Source organism: Marmota marmota, unplaced genomic scaffold, assembly GCF_001458135.2.
Source record: "Marmota marmota marmota unplaced genomic scaffold, marMar, whole genome shotgun sequence".
Taxonomy (NCBI): domain Eukaryota; kingdom Metazoa; phylum Chordata; class Mammalia; order Rodentia; family Sciuridae; genus Marmota; species Marmota marmota.
The window spans coordinates 47909401-47928135 of NW_025999853.1; positions in this window are offsets into that span (position 1 = coordinate 47909401).

The following is an 18735-nucleotide window of genomic DNA, read 5'->3' on the forward strand; positions in this document are numbered from 1 at the left end:
TTGGTGCAGCGAATTGTGGTAGTGCTGGCGTATCTTTGCTGATGGTGTCACCGGTGATACAATTTTTCCAAAGGAGCTGTCAATTGGCTTGGTGTCGTGGCATTTCTGTATCCTCCTCCCTTCTACTAGTGATGGTCTAAAATTTGGGGGCCAACAGAGGTGAGGCAAAGAACCTCACCCCCCCACTGGCACCAAGGCCAAATTTGGGGGCCAACAGAGGTGAGGCAAAGAACCTCACCCCCCCCACACTGGTGCATAGGCCTATCCACAAGTATGGCTGTATGCTGGACCGGTAGTCAGTGACGGGTATGATCCAATTGCAGTGGTACCAACCTAAGACAGGAGGCTGACGCCTAGAGATCAGCTCATCCGATGACGGGTAAGGACCATATGTTGAATTGGACAACATAACAGGCACGGTCCCTAAGCCACATTGCTTGTTGTTTAATTAAACAGAAGGGGGGAGATGCTGAGAGCCATAGCCAAATAGTAATGATGCATGGCATTTTTGGTTGAAAGGTGACGCCAGCAAGCCATTGAGATGATATGATTATGCTAAGATCTGCATTCAAATGGATATTAGACCCTTGCTGTCCACCTCGGCCTGCTACTTTGGAGCTCTATGGGACTCCCAAAGTGTTCCCATTGGTTGGGAAAGTGCGGTAGGAGGGAATTCCGGAGGAGGGATTTCCTGTTGGGGTAGTGTGTCGGGGAGAATGCCGTGTGTGTGGCTCGGCATATTTCCCGGGAGAGTGCGTGGCATTGGCAGGAGTTTCAGAAATAAAGTTTGTTCCTGCTTGAGTGGTTCGTGATTTTGTGCCCAGCCAGACTGCGGCAGCTCCACATTTCCTCTTATGCCCAGCAAAGACTAAAGGAAGGCAAGAAGTCCCAGTCTCACATTCTACTCATTGTTGGAGCTCCCAGTGTTGTTCCTTCTGCTCTAGGAGCAACAATCACCCCCTCTGATCTCTCATCTCGGTTTATTATAGCATGATAGTCTAAATCAAAAGTTTTCAAGTTACTTTTTGAGTACCCACTACATTATCTAGAATATAGTAGTAAATAAGACAGAAATGTGACTTCTCTATGGCTACCCTCACTTTAGAAGTCATTCAGCCTTGTGTTAAACAACTGTGCAGTGTATGAAACAATGTTGACCCCTGCTAAGTTCCCAGAAAAGTTGAGTGACACTCAGGCTCAGACCTGAAAAAAAGACCTGTTATGGTTTAGATATGAGGTAGCCCTCCACAGCTCATGTGTGTGAAAACACAAGAATATTCAGAGATGAAATGATTATGAGAGTAGTGACCTAATCAGTGGATTGATCCACTGATATGGATTTCTGGTTGGTAACTGTAGGGAGGTAAGGTGTGGCTGAAGGAAGTGGGTCACTGGGGGCATAACTCTGGGTTTTATATTTTGCCCCTGATTTCCACTTCCTGGTTACCATGCCCTTCCACCCTGATGTTCTTCCTCACTTTGAGCCCAGAGCCCATAGAAGTCAGCCAGCCACAGCCTGAACCTCTAGAGCCATTAGCCAAAATAAACTTTTCCTCCTCTAAGTTGTTCTTGTTGCATATTTTGGTCACAGTGATGAAAAGCTGACAGAAACAGGACCTTAACATTCAAAAACAGGCTCTTTCAATTCTCTAAGAGATAATGATTTAGAATGGAGATTAGAACCCAAACTCCTTGAACACATTTTATGGGTCCTTACAAATCTGATAATATTATTGAAAAAAATTTGTACCTATATATATAGGTACATTATCCTTTAGAAAGGGTCTACAACCCAGAAAGAATCTCGACGACCTCCATGATCCAGAAAAGGTTAAGAAACCACTGCCTTAAAGCAACTTCCAAGGAAAGGAACTCCAAAGGTAGGATCTGATCAAAGTTTGATCACACCCTGAATCCTGGTGCTCTGGTCATTTCATCTGGAGACAACAAGTCCACTGGATGGCCAAAGCCTGGGGAACCAAATCTGCAAGTCCTTCTCACTCTGCCTTCTTGCACATGTACAGCTAAAAGTGTTTCCTATAGGCTTTTCCTCCCTCAAAATGACCTTTCCTATCTTCTACATAGTGAATTCACACAAGGAGAACATAAAAACCTGTAATTAGAATCTCTCCATTCAAACAGAAACATTTTAATATATTAAATTAAAAATTTTAAACTTTATTTTGAGGCTCTGGGCTAGTAACATAAAAATAACAATGCAGCAATGAAACACAGGCTCTAAATTTGGAGTCTTTTTTTCAATATCCTGGAAATCTATGTGACCATACAAAAACTGTTGATAGGATGATAAACTCAACATGGCTACAAATAGCCACTGTTTTATTAAACATAACATACTTACATTCATATCTTGATTTAAAAAAATTTTTTAATCTCTTTAAATCACCTTCTTTCATTTGTCTCTGAACTTACATACCCATCCTGATACTAGTCTATTGTTTCCTTAAATTGTTTGTTTTGGGGTTTTGTTTTTGTTTTGATGCCAGGAATTTAACCCAAGGATGTTTTACCACTGTGCCACATCCCCAGCCCTTTTTATTTTGAGACAGGTCTGGCTAAGTTAGTCAGGGCCTCACTTAAGTTGCTGAGGCTGGCCTCAAAATTGTGATCCTCCTGCCTCAGCCCCCCAAGCTACTGAGATTATAGGCATGCATCACTGCACCTGGCTCTTAAGTTGTATTTTTAAAACTGGCATACATACTTATCTCCAAAGGAGAGAATGATGTGCTACAATTTTTCCACAGTTGCACACACCATGGCACCACCCAGAGTTTCCTTTTATAATCCTTACAAAAGTGAAATATCAACTTTCCAAATGAAAGCTTCTGAAGTGTAGCTGAAAGGTAGTCCCAGTGGCACCCTAACCAACCCGCCAGAGAAAAATCTGTGCCCCACAGCTGTCACAAAATGGCTGTAATGTGAGATTCCCCATAGCTGTTTCTCAGCAGGACCTACATCTCCACATGCAACCATTTTTGCCCACCTTCCATTTAAGGTTTTGGTTTTAGAAAATGGATTTCGAGCACATTTGTGGCAGGATGACAGAGAACGTGGTGTTTCTATCCATTGTGTCCTTTGAGAGCTCATGTAAAATAGTTCAAGATATGTGGGAAGAGGGGCCTGTGTTTCACAACTGGAAGCAAACTTCCTCTCCAGGAGAAAACTGCCTTTTCTTTGATGGCCTCTAATTATAAAAGGGAAAACAGGATGGCATGATCAAGGACAAGACAATGAGAGAGATGAATTGTTCCGATTTTGTTTCTGTTTTTCATAAAAGGAATTTTGAGTTGCCAGAAACGTAGGGGATATTACAGAGATTAGGAAGATGAAGAAGTGAGAGAGGAAGCAGGGGTTGTGGCTCAGTGGCAGAGTGTTCGCCTAGCACCTGTTAGGCCCTGGGTTCAATCCTCAGCACACATATAAATAAATAAATAAAATAAAGGTATTGTGTCCATCTACAACTAAAATATATATCATGAAGTGCAAGAAGGGGAAAGAAAACTAGCAGTTGGCTGCAAACCAAGAAAGCAAGACTTTTCAAACCAGGAGTGATTCAGTTTTCAGCAATCTGGTATAGGCATTTTGCTTCAACAGGACTCCCATTTTTACCCTGGAATCTTAATGAAATGCATTGTTTTCATAAGAGATGTCCTAGGTAAGTTAAAGAGAAGGCCTATGTTCCACATTTTGGTTGACTCAGGGCATACAAAAGGGAATAGATAGAGAAGTAGATTCGACAGTGACTGAAATTCCAAGAGGTAGGAAATTAAACCCAGAACCAAGTCCTCCCTGAGAATCTAGACAGATAGATGGGATGCTCTGTCAATTAAGCTGTTCCAGAAAAGTAGAAGCACTCTATGGGAATTACAAGAGAGATTATGCCTTATACAATTGCAGGAGCTATTAAATTCCATGGGAAATAGTTGCCTCATTGTCCGTTGTGGGCCTGAAGTCTCTGCAGAGCCTCTCAACACCAGCTGGTAAGAAAAGTTAGATGTGGAAAAGGCAGAACAAAGCCAAACTGGAACTCAAAAGGACCACCCGAAGCCCTCATCTCTCTCTCACACCCTCGAGCCTTGACAACACAAATGACCTACAAAAGAGCTGGCACACTCCACCACAGAGCCTCACACACACTTGGCTCAAGGTTTGGAGGAGCTGAGGGAGTTGTCCGGTAGGAGCTGGAGGAACTGTGGACTTGGCTGCTGCCTCATGCCAAGAGATGAGCAGGAAATCAGTGACAATATGCATGAACTACAAGAGTGGGTTCAATCCTCAGCACACATAATGAACTGCCACACATAGTGACTCACTGTGGGTAACAATTAAAGGAATTACTGGTTTTCCTGGGTCTGTGGATTCTACTTCTACGAAAAACAATACCATATTAGTCACTGATTTAGAGTATATACCACATCCTGCTAGAATTTATCTCAAACCTACAAGGTGTTGCTACCAAGATGATATGGAAACTAAATCTTTGAGAAGCTATTCCATCATTCTCTCAGGTCATCAACTTCAGGGTGAAGGGAACGTGGTTAAGATCAGTGAATTCCATAATCATGAGTCCATTCAATTGTTATTAAATGAGCCCCTTGGCCAGAGGCAATGTTCCGGGAATACCTTGATATGACTTATACTACATGAGTTCACAGATGGTGGTTTTGGCAAAAGCACTGGGGGCAAGGAAAACAAATTCATATCTAGAGTAAAAATCTTTTCCAATGGGAACAAAGTACTGCCTCTTCCAAAATGGAAGTGGTCCAGTCCAATCAATGTGCCACCAGGTGGCTATCTCATCCTCCTAAAGAATAGTGCCATGTCAGAGGCTCGGAGTTGGTCTCTGCTGTTGGCCCATGGAGCACTCAGCAGTGACTGTAGATAGATTATTCTTACTGTGTGGAAGTCCATGCTGCTGACTTTATTATAACCTCTATCTCTGCTACCACTGCTTCTATGGGTACCTCAGACATGTGTGGGGTGGCCAGGGAAGAGCCTACTGATGTTCACAGAGAAGGACAGCTTGTCCATTTGGTCATTAAGATCCTTCTCCACTGAGGTTACTCTGATGAATAGCCACATAGGACTAACATTGTCACCTTTGTGACCATTCCAGAAAGATCTATCCGTACACCTTATCACCAATTATCCAGTTGGGTTCCTTCTTAGGGAAGCATATTCAGTCCATAACATTGACCATCTAACCAAATAATCAGCCACTGTCTGAAAACAGTTGTTTTAGTTAGCTTTTTTGCTGCTGTGACTAAAAGACTTGACCAGAACAATTGTAGGGGAGAAAAAGTTTATTTGAGGGCTCACAGTTTCAGAGGTCTTGGTCCATAGCAGCAGTCTCCATTCCTCTAGGTTTGAGGCAAGGCTGAAAATCATGACAGAAGATTATGGTGGAATAAAGCAGTTTACATGATGATCAGGCAGCAGAAAGAGATTCACCAGATACGAAATATATACCCCAAAGTCACACCCCCAATGATCCACCTCGTATACCCACCTTCAGTTATCACTAAGCTAATCCCTATCAGGGGATTAAATCACTGATGGGTTAAGACTCTCACAACCCATTAATTTCTCCTCTGAATATTCTTGCATTGTCTCACATGTAAGCTTTTAGGGGACACCTCACATCTAAATCAAAACATCAGTATAAAGCCATTCATCAGGCCACTGCTTCTTCCAGCTAAAGTAAATAATTAGGTACACTCCTTAAAGAACTATCCAATAGGATTTTCCTTCACCACTGTACTACAGAGTTCAACAAGTAGTGCAGCAGTACTGAGCTATCTGCTTTAGGGATATGCCACATATCATGCATATCTGTAAGCCAAGTCTGAATTTTTTCTTCCTCATCTAATATTAGTTACAGTGAACCCTCTCATGGGGCCATACATGTAGATTGAGAGAGAAGAAGCAAGATAATAACGGTAGCATTCCTCAACATTCTGGAAACTTGTTCATGCAACTTATTTATGACTTCAGGTTCTGATCAAAGTCCTACATGCCCAACTTTGTGGTTCAATGAGCTTGACCATATTCAGTTCATAATCAACAGTTCATGTTCATTTGGTGATCCACATTCTAGTGTTGAATCTCTATTAAGGACAAGTAGCAAGTCAAGAGTTGTTTCTCAAAATAGCCAGCTATGAAAAATGACAAACCTTTCCTCCAAAATTCTAAAGCTATCCATTGTAATTCACCTGTAAGGACGTTCCGGAGTCTCCACACATGTCCCAATCTACACAGACATTTCAAGCACTATCAGATCTCCTAGACCACATGGCAAAGCACTTGGCATGACAACCTGGACCTGTTTCAGAGCCTTCTCTTTTTGTGGATGTATTTTGGCCTCTGTCTGAAATCACTTGAACATACACATGATACACAATTGCTTGTATTTTTTTCTCTACTAATTTAGAACTTAAGGGAAAGAGGACTCCAGCGATTTTTATCTTAATTTTTCAGCAAGGCGTAGCCTCATCAAGCTGCAGCTCTTCAGGAGGCCAATGATGAAGACATGTGAGATAAAATCCTGAAAATGAAGGGAAGAAAGAACCAAGCAGTGATGACCATAAGATTTCTCTGACACTAAAACAATTTGTTGCAAATTCAGTCAATCAATTCTTTGGTTTATTCCCACAGCACTAGTCATTCAGTTTGACTGATGACCCAGTTATTTTGGTCCCACAGCCAGTAAATAACAATCCTAAGCTTTCTTGGCAAAGAAAGGCCTTCAGTGAAATGGAGAATCATTTTAACTATGTGAACATTATAGCTTCAAACTCTTGGCTTCTTATCATATTTATTTTGTAGTCTTTCAGGCCAAACTGAACAAAAATGCTAATTTAACCTAGTTTAAAAAACAAAGAAGACAAAGATTTCACTTGAAATGGGGTCATTTTTATTCTTGTCATCTCTGCCTTGGACATAGACATTTAATATTTAAATGTTATTCCCCATGAGATCTGGACTTTCAGGATTTTGTGTCTCTGACAGGATTCAAATTTCAGATTCTACCTTGTGTGAAAATATCATTTCAAAGTGTGTTCCCCAGGAGAATAATAATAAACCTGAGTCTTGGCATTTTTTAAAATGAACTTTTTTTCAGAGGTCGTTTAAAATATAGCTTATTCTCTCTCCTTCCTAAATACCAGGAGTTAAGCAATGATGCCTTTCATTTTTTCCCAGTTCAGTTCAGTCTGATTCTGTTAAGGAAACTATTTATTATAAGCTGAATAAGTCATTATTAAATTAAGTAAGATTATTGTATCTGCATTTAATACATTAATTATAATATTTTATAATATACTAACCTTGCCCTTTTATTCTAAACTAAAATGCTACATTAATTGTCTCTAATTATAATTAATAACTTGACTATTAATAACATGTCTGTTGTTGTCCTTTGTTATTAGTATAATCCTGAAAACACCTGCCCACCATGTACTAAATGCTAGGGGCTGCCGCAATTAATAGTAGCAAATCCTGTGAAATCACTTTTTATCCTCAAGCAGTCTGAACAAATTGGATCATTAAAATATCTTAGCTTAAATGCTACATTGCTCTGGCATGTTTCATAAGGTTGCATAAATCCTGTCACTCTACATCCCATAATTCACATAGTGTAAAAAATGCCATGTAGTGGATTTAACCATATAATATCTGCTACTGATGGTGGTCTGGCAAAGCTTAATGGACACATCTTTTTTAAAAAGATTGTAAATGAAAGAAATAAAGATTTTCAGATTTTCTCACATTATAATTTTCTTGTTTGGGTCTTCCTGGTTTTTCCCATATTCTCTATTATAATAATATTCAAATGATTTCCTGAAAGAGAACTGATTTAAGGAGATGCACATGGCAAGTTCTCTATTTTGATATATACCAAAATGACCAACTAATTTCTGGTTTCACTAGTTAGCTCTTTTGTTACAGACTATATAACAAAAAGGTAATTAACAGAAAGGTGGGAAAAATTAGGAAGATTATTCTGCTTCTACCTAGCTTTTCAATTTAATTTGTTACCCTCTGTTTTCAAGAATTAAACCTTCTTCTTGATTGACTCCATTAACAGATTAGAGAAATTTGAATTTTACACCAGAGAGCCGAAATCAACAAATATTTTCAAGTCTTACACCACAATATTACTGACCTATGTAACACCATACCCCAGAAGTTGAAGACAAGGCTAAATACAAAATTTTTTAAAAATTCAGTAACTAAAATAGATTGTCAGTAAAAGTTAAACACCCTAAAGTAATAATCTGAAAATAAATGACTAAGAAATTTCACTATATCCAAATACTGGTCATAATTTTAGAAGCCTACAATTCTATTTACATCATGGTTCTTTTGCCATATGATAAAAGAATGTCTTAGTGGAAAAGCATGATGCCTAGGAAATAACAGATGCAAAGGACTTAGCATTCAGGACCTTTGGCAGATTCTTCCTTTGAATAAAGGTGGATGCATTGAGATCTCATAGTCCAAAGACACCAGACAACTAAGTTACCAACATGCCCCCTTGGGCCTGGCTTTATTCTGCCACCACCTCTGGGGTGTAATTTGACTACCCAGGTAAATTTTCACCAGAAGTAATGAGTGAGCCACAAAGATATTATTCCTGTCCCATTGGCATCCATTTATTCAACAAATGCTGACTGAGCAACTTCTATGTACCAAGTACCCTGTCAATCACTGGAAAATGTACTGGTGAGTTATGCCTTGATGCAGAGAAGACATTAAAGAAATTAAGACACAATGTGTGATTATAAATTTATTAAGTGTTATGAAGGAAAGGTAAGACACAATAACCAGAAGATCTTAATCTGAATTGGAAGATCAAGCAAGCCTTCTCTGTGGAAGAGATGTTTAAATTGATATTTGAAGCATGCAAAAGGCAGCAAAGCATTGGGAAGAAACACTCCCAGCAAAGGCAAAAAGGGCTTGAGGATCTGGATCTTAGAAGATACCAGTGTGACCAAAGAAGCAAGGAAGCAGAGAATAGTGCTTGAAATGCAGTCAGAAAGGGAGGCAGGGCTCAGCATGCAGGACCAACCTCCTTAGAGCTTGGACTTCATTTAAGATAGGAACCAGCCACAGAAGGACCAGAGAAATGAGATGCAGACGCTGTTCTTTAAAGATAACTCAGGCCATCCTGTGGAGAAAGGACTTATGGGAACCTACAGGGGAAGTAGGGAAATGAGATAGTAACTATGGTGGAATCCCGGGTGGGAGATGAAGATGCTGTGGACAAGGATGGAGAGAAGTCATTGTCAACTCCATTAAAATGGTATTTCTTTACAATAGTCTCAAAATAAATAAAATACTTGGGACTCAACTTAATGAAAGAGGTGAATGACCACTACCAAGAAAACTGCAGAACTCTAAAGAAAGAAATTAAAGAAGACCTTAGAAGATGGAAAGATCTCACTTGTTTTTGGATAGGCAGAATTAATATTGTCAAAATGACCATACTAACAAAAGTGTTATACAGATTTAATGCAATTACAATAAAAATCCCAATGACATTCCTCATAGAAATAGAAAAAGCAATCATGAAATTCATCTGGAAAATAAGAGACCCAGAACAGCTAAAGCAATCCTTAGCAAGAAGAGTGAAGCAGGTGACATCACTATACCAGACTTTACACTACAGAGCAATAGTAACAAAAACAGCATTGTAGGGGCTGGGGCTGGGGCTCAGTGGTAGCGCATGTGCTTGGTATGTATGAGGCACTGGCTTTGATTCTCAGCACCATGTATTAAAAAAATAAAGATCTATCAGCAACTAAAAAATATTTTTAAAAAAAACAGCATTGTATTGTTACCAAAATAGACTTGTTGACCAATGGTACAGAAGAGAGGACACAGAGACAAACCCACATAAATACAATTATCTCATATTAAACAAAAAGGTGCCAAAAACATATTTTGGAGAAAAGATAACCTCTTCAACAAATGGTGCTGGGAGAACTGGAAATCCATATGCAGCAAAATTAATTTAAGCCCCAACTTCTCACCATGCACAAAACTCAACTCAAAGTGGATCGAGGACCTAGAAATTAAACCAGAGACCCTGTACCTTACAGAAGAAAAGTAGGCCCAAATCTTCATCATGTCAGATTAGACCCTGACTTCCTTAATAAGACTCCTATAGTGCAATAAATAAAATCAAGAATCAATAAGTGGGATGGATTCAAACTCAAAAGCTTCTTCTCAATAAAAGAAACAATCAGCGAGGTGAAGAGAGAGCCTACAGAATGGGAGCAAATTTTTATCACACATAAAATAGAGCGCTAATCTCTAGGATATATAAAATCTTAACACCAAAAACAAAATAATAATCTAATCAATACATGGACCAAGGAACTGAACAGACACTTCTCAGAAGATGATGTATAATCAATCAACAAACACATGAAAAAATGTTCAATTTCTCTAGCAATTAGGGAAATGCAAATCAAAACTACTCTAAGATTTCATCTCACTCCAGTCAGAATGGCAGCTATTAAGAAAATAAGCAACAGTAAGTGTTGGCGAGGATGTGGGGGAAAAGGTACACTCATACATTGCTTGGTGGGACTGAAAACTGGTGCAACCAATCTGGAAAACAGTATAGAGATTCCTTGGACAACTTGGAATGGAACCACCATTAGACCCAGATATCCCACTCCTCAATTTAAACCCAAAGGACTTAAAAATAGCGTACTACAGTGACACAGCCACATCAATGTTTATAGCAACACAATTCACAGTAACTAAATTATGGAACCAATCCAGATGCCCTTTAGTAGATGAATGAAACTTTGGTATATATACACAATGGAACATTACTCAGCATTAAAAGAGAATAAAATCATGGCATTTGCAGGTAAATGGATGGAGTTAGAGAATATTATGCTAAGTAAAGTAAGCCAGTCCCAAAAACCAAATGCCAAATGTTTTCTGATATGTGAATGCTGATCCATAATGAGGATGGTGGGGAGAATGGGAGAAATGGAGGAACTTTAGATAGAGCAAAGGGGATAGAGGGGAAGGGAGGGGGCATGGAGGTAGGAAAAATGGTGGAATGAGTTAGACATCATTACCCTAAGTACATGTATGAAGACACGAATGGTGTGACTCTACTTTGTGTAAAACAGAGACATGGATTGTGCTCTGTATATATACTATGAATTGAAATGCATTCTGCTGTCATGTGTAACAAATTAGAATAAATAAATAAATAAATTTAAAGAGTTTCCACAAATAAAAAAGAAAAATATGAAATTTTTTTTAAAATGGTATTTCAATTTTCCATCAGTCTCATCAGAGTTCAGTTGAGCATTTCCATTCCTAATCCCAGCTGCATTGCCAAAATACAGATTCTGCACCTGTAAAGCTGAAGACTACACTGTAGAACAGAACAACCAAACACAGGTTCTGCCTTCCCAGGCATAGCCTGGGTGACCAGCTGACTTCTCGGGAGGCCATCTCTGTCTTCTCTCATCTGCATGCAAATTCTGAAGAGAACAAGTCCTTAAGGAAATCAGCCTTGGGAATGGGGACATATGAATAATTAACAAGTTTGCCACTTGTTCTGGCCATGTGAACATAATCCCTTTCGTAGGGGCTAATAATGACCTGTAACAGGTCATTTAAGTCAAAGTTGAAAATTTGATCTCCATTAGAAAACTGTTAACAGTGTCTGTTGAGCATTGACCATATGCTTAACTCTGTTTTAAGCACTTCACATGAATCTACCCATTTCCACCCCTTTGAAAACTAGGGAGCCCAAGTACTCAGATCTCAGTGCACTACTTGATCTAGATTCATTCCCATGGTTTTTGTTTTGTTCTGTTTGGTTTTCAGACAAGGTCTCTATTTGCCCAGGCTAAGTTCAAACATACAATATCCCTGAGTAGCTCACAGACATGAGCCACCACACTCTGCCTCCCATGGTTTTAAATGTCATCTATATGCTGACAATCCTAAATTTCTACCTCCCACTCTTAAACTCCAGATTGATATCCAATTGGCCCCTCAACATGTCCACTTGGCTGGCTGAGCAACATCCACCTTCCAAAACTAAATTCTTTTCTTTTTATTCTTTATAATTAACAAATCTTGTATATATTTATGAGGTAGGATGTGATATTTTGATATATGTATACAATGAAGAATGATTAAATCAAGCTTATTAACATGTCCTTCACTTAGTTATCATTTTTGTGATGAAATATTTCTAATTTACTCCTAGAAATTTTGAAACAGATAATACATTATTAACTATAGTCACCATGTTGTGTAATGGATCTCAAAAACATAGTCCTCCTGTTTAACTTAAACTTTGTACCCTTTGACCAACATCTCCCCATTCCCTGTCCTCCTACCCACTCCTGCCTCTGTCACCACCACTCTACCCTTTGCTTCTATAAGTTCAATTTTTTTAGATTTCACATATAAGTGATATCATGCTGTATTTGTCTTTTTGTGTCTGGCTTATTTCACTTAGAATGATGTCCTCCAGGTTCATCTATGTGGTTTCAAATGACAGGAGCTCCTCCCATTTAAGTATTCTGAGTATTCATCTGATAAGTATGGACAGTATTCTATGGTGTACATATACCACATTTTCTTTATCCATTTTTCTGTTGATGGACCCTGAGATTGACTCCATATGCTGGCTCTGTGAATAATACTGTAATCAACATTGGAGTGCAGATATCTCTTCAACATGATTTCAATCCTATGTACCTATAAGTGGAATGCTGGATTATATGGCAGTTCTGTTTTTAGATTTTAAGGAATCTCTGTACCATTTTCCATAATGGCTGTACTAATTTACATTCCCAACTACAGGGTACAGTGCTCCTTTTTCTCCATTCTCCACATCCTCACCAAGAGTGGTCTTCTATCTTTTTGATAATGGCCATTTTAACAGGTATGAAGTGATACCTCATTATGCTTTTAATTTGCATTTCCCTAATGATTGTGATGCTAAGCCTTTTTTAGTATTAATCTGTTGGCCATGTGTTTGTCTTCTTTTTAGAAATACCTATTCATGTCCTTTGTTTCTCAGTGAGGTGATTTTTCTTGCTATTAAGTTATTTGAGTTCCTCATACATTTTGGATATTAGCTCCTTATCACATGTACAAAGGATTTTTTCCCAAACTGTGAGCTGCCTCTTCATTATGATCATTGTTTCCTTTGCTGTGCATAAAATTTTGAGTTTGACATAATAGCATTTGCCTATTTTTGCTTTTGTTTCCTGTGTTGCCCAGAACAAGGCATTAGGAGCTCTTCCCCTCAGTTTTCTTCAGCAGTTTTACAGTTTCAGGTCTTATATTGAAGTCTTCAATCCATTTTTAGTTATTTTTCTGTATTTTAGGTAAGAAAGGAATCTAATTTCATTATTCTGTGTGTGGATACCCAGTTTCCCCAACATCATTTATTGAAAAGATTGTCATTTCCCCCATTGTATTATTCTTGACACCTTTATTGAAAATCAATTGTCCATAAACATGTCCATAAACATCTGCAAAATACTAACAGTCAACAATTATACAGTTTACAAGGGAAAATACAAAATGAAATTAACAGAGCAAATACATATTCAGTTTGTATAATAGCTGTGAACCAAGAAAAATGATTCTTATAATCTAAAACCTTTACTTAGTTATATATTATATTCCCTTTTTTATATTTTTTAGTTGTAGTTGGACACAATACCTTTATTTTATTTATTTATTTATTTATTTTTAGAGAGAGAGAGAGAGAATTTTTTAATATTTATTTTTTAGTTTTCAGTGGACACAACATCTTTATTTTATTTTTATGTGGTGCTGAGGATCAAACCCAGCGCCCAGCGCTTGCTAGGCAAGTGCTCTACTGCTGAGCCACAACCCCAGCCCTATATTCCCTTTTTATTTTGGGATCAGAGTAATCTTTATAACAAAAGTCAATCTTATGAATACAACTTTAAATAAGCTGAAGTCTAGCCTATTTTGGAGCCATTCTAACATGGAGTAAAGTGATAAGCAGAGCCTTATCTCAGGTAAGGTGGGGATCTTGACAAATAATACAATACAATATTACATCTGAAACATAAATCAAAGGCTAAGAGAGCTTTTGACATTCTTTTTGTGAAAAATGTGACAAAATGCTTCCTTTTTTTATAATGTCACCTTTAAACAGATCAGGCTTTCCTTCCAAAAATACATTTAAATTCTAATTCCAGTGTGAAAAGTAACACAAAATTGTATATATAACTTAGTTATGATATATTACTTGGTCCAGCTATAAAACACCAAATGACATGAATAAATACCAACCAAACATTTTATTTCTATACAAGTCTGTGACTATTTCTACAGATAATTTTATGTAGAATAATAAATTGTTAAAGTGTACTGCCTTAAGCTTTACATTAACTAAGTTTAACTTTTCAAGTACAATTTAGAACCCATAGTGTACACTAACAATAATCACAGGTCTTCATGGATTAGCAGTACTAGCAAAAATAAAAGGATAGCCTTAAACCTCTTATACATCTAGGAAACAGTATTAATGATCAGAAATAGACTTAGTCAAAGCAAATAGATATAAAACAGGTCTTCAAAAGACAGTGTGATCCTTCTATGTCAGATACAATATATAAAAGTGAGCACTTATTGGCTACCTTGCCAGGAAACCCAGATAAACTCAAGATAGATATAGTTTACATATATCTAGTCACATGTATTTAGGGTTTCAACTACATAATTATAACCTAAAATAATATTTATTTAATCAGTTACAAAGTAATCATTTAAAAGACTTTAAAACAGGTACAAACCCTAATTCCTTTAAGACTTAGTTTCAGACTTTTCTTCAGTACATTAAGGGGCAAATAACTTTGACTGACTGTGATTATAGCCAATTTAATCACATACACACACTTTTTGAGATTTATCTTCCACAAACCTTCTTTGACTTACTAAGACGTTCACAATTTGTTTATTTGGTTTTATTCTCTTTCGTCTTAGACTTTAGCACAAGAATTTTACTTTTCCAGACAAATAATTTTTCACCCAGAAACATTTATTTTACATTCTAATTTTATGTACTAAAATATGTTTCCAAACCTATAACTTTCTTTTATCTTTTTTAGTTTTGGACCCTTTCTTAAATTCATATATTGAAACAATACTTATGTTATCTGTGCATTTAATTTACACAACAAATCTCGTCCCAGGAGAGGGTTGGACAAGCAAGCACATACAAAAACTGTACCATAATCTTTTTTCTCCCATGTTGCATTCAAGGGGTTGGAGCACAGGATATTTTTAAACTTGACCTGTGTTCCTTATCATTATCAAAATGCCATCAACTTGAAGTGAGTTTCCCATTGTCAATTATACCCAGAGTCTCCTTTGGAGCCTTTTTCTTATACTAGGCATATTGATATTCAGTGGAGGAGGCCTTTCCAACCTTTTCTTTAGGCTTCCTTTAAGATGAGTTTTGTGCAGAGCAAGAGGGGTTTAATTTCATTTTGATACATATGGATTTCCAGTTTTCCCAACACCATTTGTTAAAGAGGCTATCTTTTCTCCAATGTATGTTTATGGTATATTTGTCTAGTATGAGACAATTGTATTTATGTGGGTTTGTCTGTGTCTTCTATTCTGTACCATTGGTATTCATATCTGTTCTGGTGCCAATATCAGGCCATTTTTGTTACTACATCTCTGTAGCATAACTTAAGGTCTGGTATTGTGATGCCTCTATATTTCACTGTTAACATACAGAAATAGTACTGATTTTTATATGTTGACTTTGTACTCACAACTTAGATAAATTTGCTTTTCAGTTCTAATGTTTTTTATGGAGTCTTTAGAGTTTTTCATATATAAAATCATGTCATCTGAGAGCAAAGACAATTTCACTCCTTTCTCTCGAGTTAGGTGATGTCTTTTATTTCTTTCATTTGCCTAATTGACTAGGACCTCCAGTACTGAATAAAAATGGTGAGAGTAAATATCCTTGTTTCTTCCTATTCTCAGACAAAAGCTGTCAACTTCTCACCACTGAGTATGTTAGCTGGGAGCATGTCCTATATGGGCCTTACTATCTTGAAATACATTCCTTCCATACCTAATCTGTTGAGGTTTTTATAATGAAAAGATGTTGGATTTTGTCAATTATTTTTCATGCATCTATTGAAATTACCATATGGTTTTTATCCTTTGTTCTGTTAATATGTTGTATCACATTTATAGACTTATATATGTTGAATCATTCCTACATTCAAGGGATAAATCCCAATTGATCATGATGAATGATTTTTTTAATGTGTTGTTGAATTTGGTTTGCTAGTATTTTTTAAGATTTTTACATCTGTGCTCTTAAGGTACACTGGTCAATAATTTTCTTCTCTTTTCTTGTAATATCCTCATTTCATTTTGATATTAGAACAAAGAAGCCTTGTAAAATAAGCTTGGTGATGTTCCCTCCACTTTAACTTTCTGGGAAAATCTGAGAAGGACTGATATTAGTTCTACTTTAAACATTTGTCAGAATTCAGCTGTGAAGTCAGCCAGCCCTGGACTCTTCTTTGATGGGAGCTTTATTATTATTGATTTGATCTCCTTACTCAATTTTGCTCTATTCAGATTTTCCATTTCTTCCTGACTCAGTCTTGGTAGGTTATATGTGTCTAGAAACTTATCCATTTCTTCTAGATTATCCAATTTGTTGGTGTATAATTTTAATAATAGTTTCTTATTTGTAAATTTTTGCATTTTTCTATTAGTTACAAAGTCTCCTCTTCTGTTTCTAATTCATTTCTGATTTCTTCTGTCCTTTATCCTAACTAATCTAACTAAGGGCATGCCAATTTCACTTGTCTTTCCAAAAACATCAATTCTTACTTACATTGATTTGTTTTATTGTTTTTCTAGTCTCTGTTTCATTCACTTTTGCTCTGATCTTTATTGTTTCCTTCTTTCTACTACCTTTGGGCTTATTTTTTCTTATTTCTTGGGGAATATCAATAGATTATTTATTTGAGATCTTTCTATTTTTTATGTAGGTATTTGTTGCAAAAAAAATGTCTCTTTTAAGACTGCTTTTGCTGTACCCTATAAGTCTTGGGGCATTATGTGTCTCAAGGTATCTTTTTATTTCCCTTTATATTTCTTCTGTGACCCACTGTTGTTTAGGAGTCCGTTGTTTAATTTCCACATACTTATGAATTTTCCAAAATTTCTCCTATTACTGATTTCTAGTTTATATTATTATGATCAGAAAAGATATTTGTTATTATTTAAGCTAGGCACAGATATACATGCTTGTAATCCCAGCTATTATGGAGGCTGAGGCAAGATTGCAAGTTTAAAGTAAGCCTGAACCACTTAGTGAGACCCTGTCTCAAAATAAAAAATAAAAAGGGCTGGGAAAATAGTTCTATGGTAAAGTGCCCCTGGATTTAATCTCCAGTACTGGGAGAAGGAAAAGGAAAAAGGCAATTGCTATTATTTCAATCCTGAAAATTTTAAGAATTAATTAGTAGCTTAACATATGATCAATTCTGGAGAATGTGCCATATGAATTGTAATGTATTCTGTTACTGTTGGATGGAATTTTCTGTATATATCTATTAGACTCTTTGGGTCTAATATATAATTCAAGTTCAATGTTTCAATATTGATTTTCTGTCTAGATGATCTATCCATTATTGAAAGTGGGATTTTTTAGGTACCCTACTGTTGTATTACAGTGTACCTGACCCTTCAGGTTACCTAATATTTGCTTTATATGTTTAGGTGCTCCAATAGTGGGTGCATATATATTTAAAATTGCTATATTCTCCTGATGAATTGACCCCTTTATCATTATATAATAACTTGTGTCCTTTTACTGTTTTCAACCTGAAGCCTATTTTGTCTAAGCATAGCTACCGCTTTCTTTTGTTTTCAGTTTAGATGAAATTTTTTTTCTATCTATTGGATGTGAGATGTCCCCCAAAAGCTCAAGTGTGAGATAATATAAGCAGGTTTAGAGGAGAAATGATGGGGTTATAGCCTTAATCTAATCAGTGAATTAATCCTACTATGGATTAAATGAGTGGTAACTGAAGTGGTAGGGTGTGGCTGGAGGAGACAGGAATTGAGGCTTTGATGAATATATTTGAACATATATTCTGCCCAGTGAAGTCTCTCAGCTTTCTGATCATGATGAGAGTCTCTTCTCTTCACTATGATGCTCTGCCTCACCTTGAGCTGGGAGGAATGGAGCCTGCTGTTTATGGATTGAGACCTCTGAAACCATGAGCCCTCAAATAAACTTCTCCTCCTTTAAAATTGTTCTGGTCAGATCTTTTAGTCACGGAAGCAAAATAGCTGACTAAAACACTCTCTATTCACTTTTAGTCTGTGTCCTTAAAGGTGACGTTAATCTCTTGCTGGCAGCAAATAATTAGACCTTGTTTATCCATTCATCCAGTCTGTTTTGACTGAATAATTTAATCTACTTACATTCAATGTAATTATCAATATGTAAGGACTTATTACTGCATTCTGTAATTTTTTTTCTTTCTGGTTGTTATGTTCATACTTTATTTATTTCTTCCTTCCTCTGTGCTCTCTCCTTTATGATTTGATGGTTTTCTGTAGTATGCTTTGAAGAAAACTATAGGTTTTTGCTTTGTTATTACCGTTAGGTTTACATGAAACTTCTTA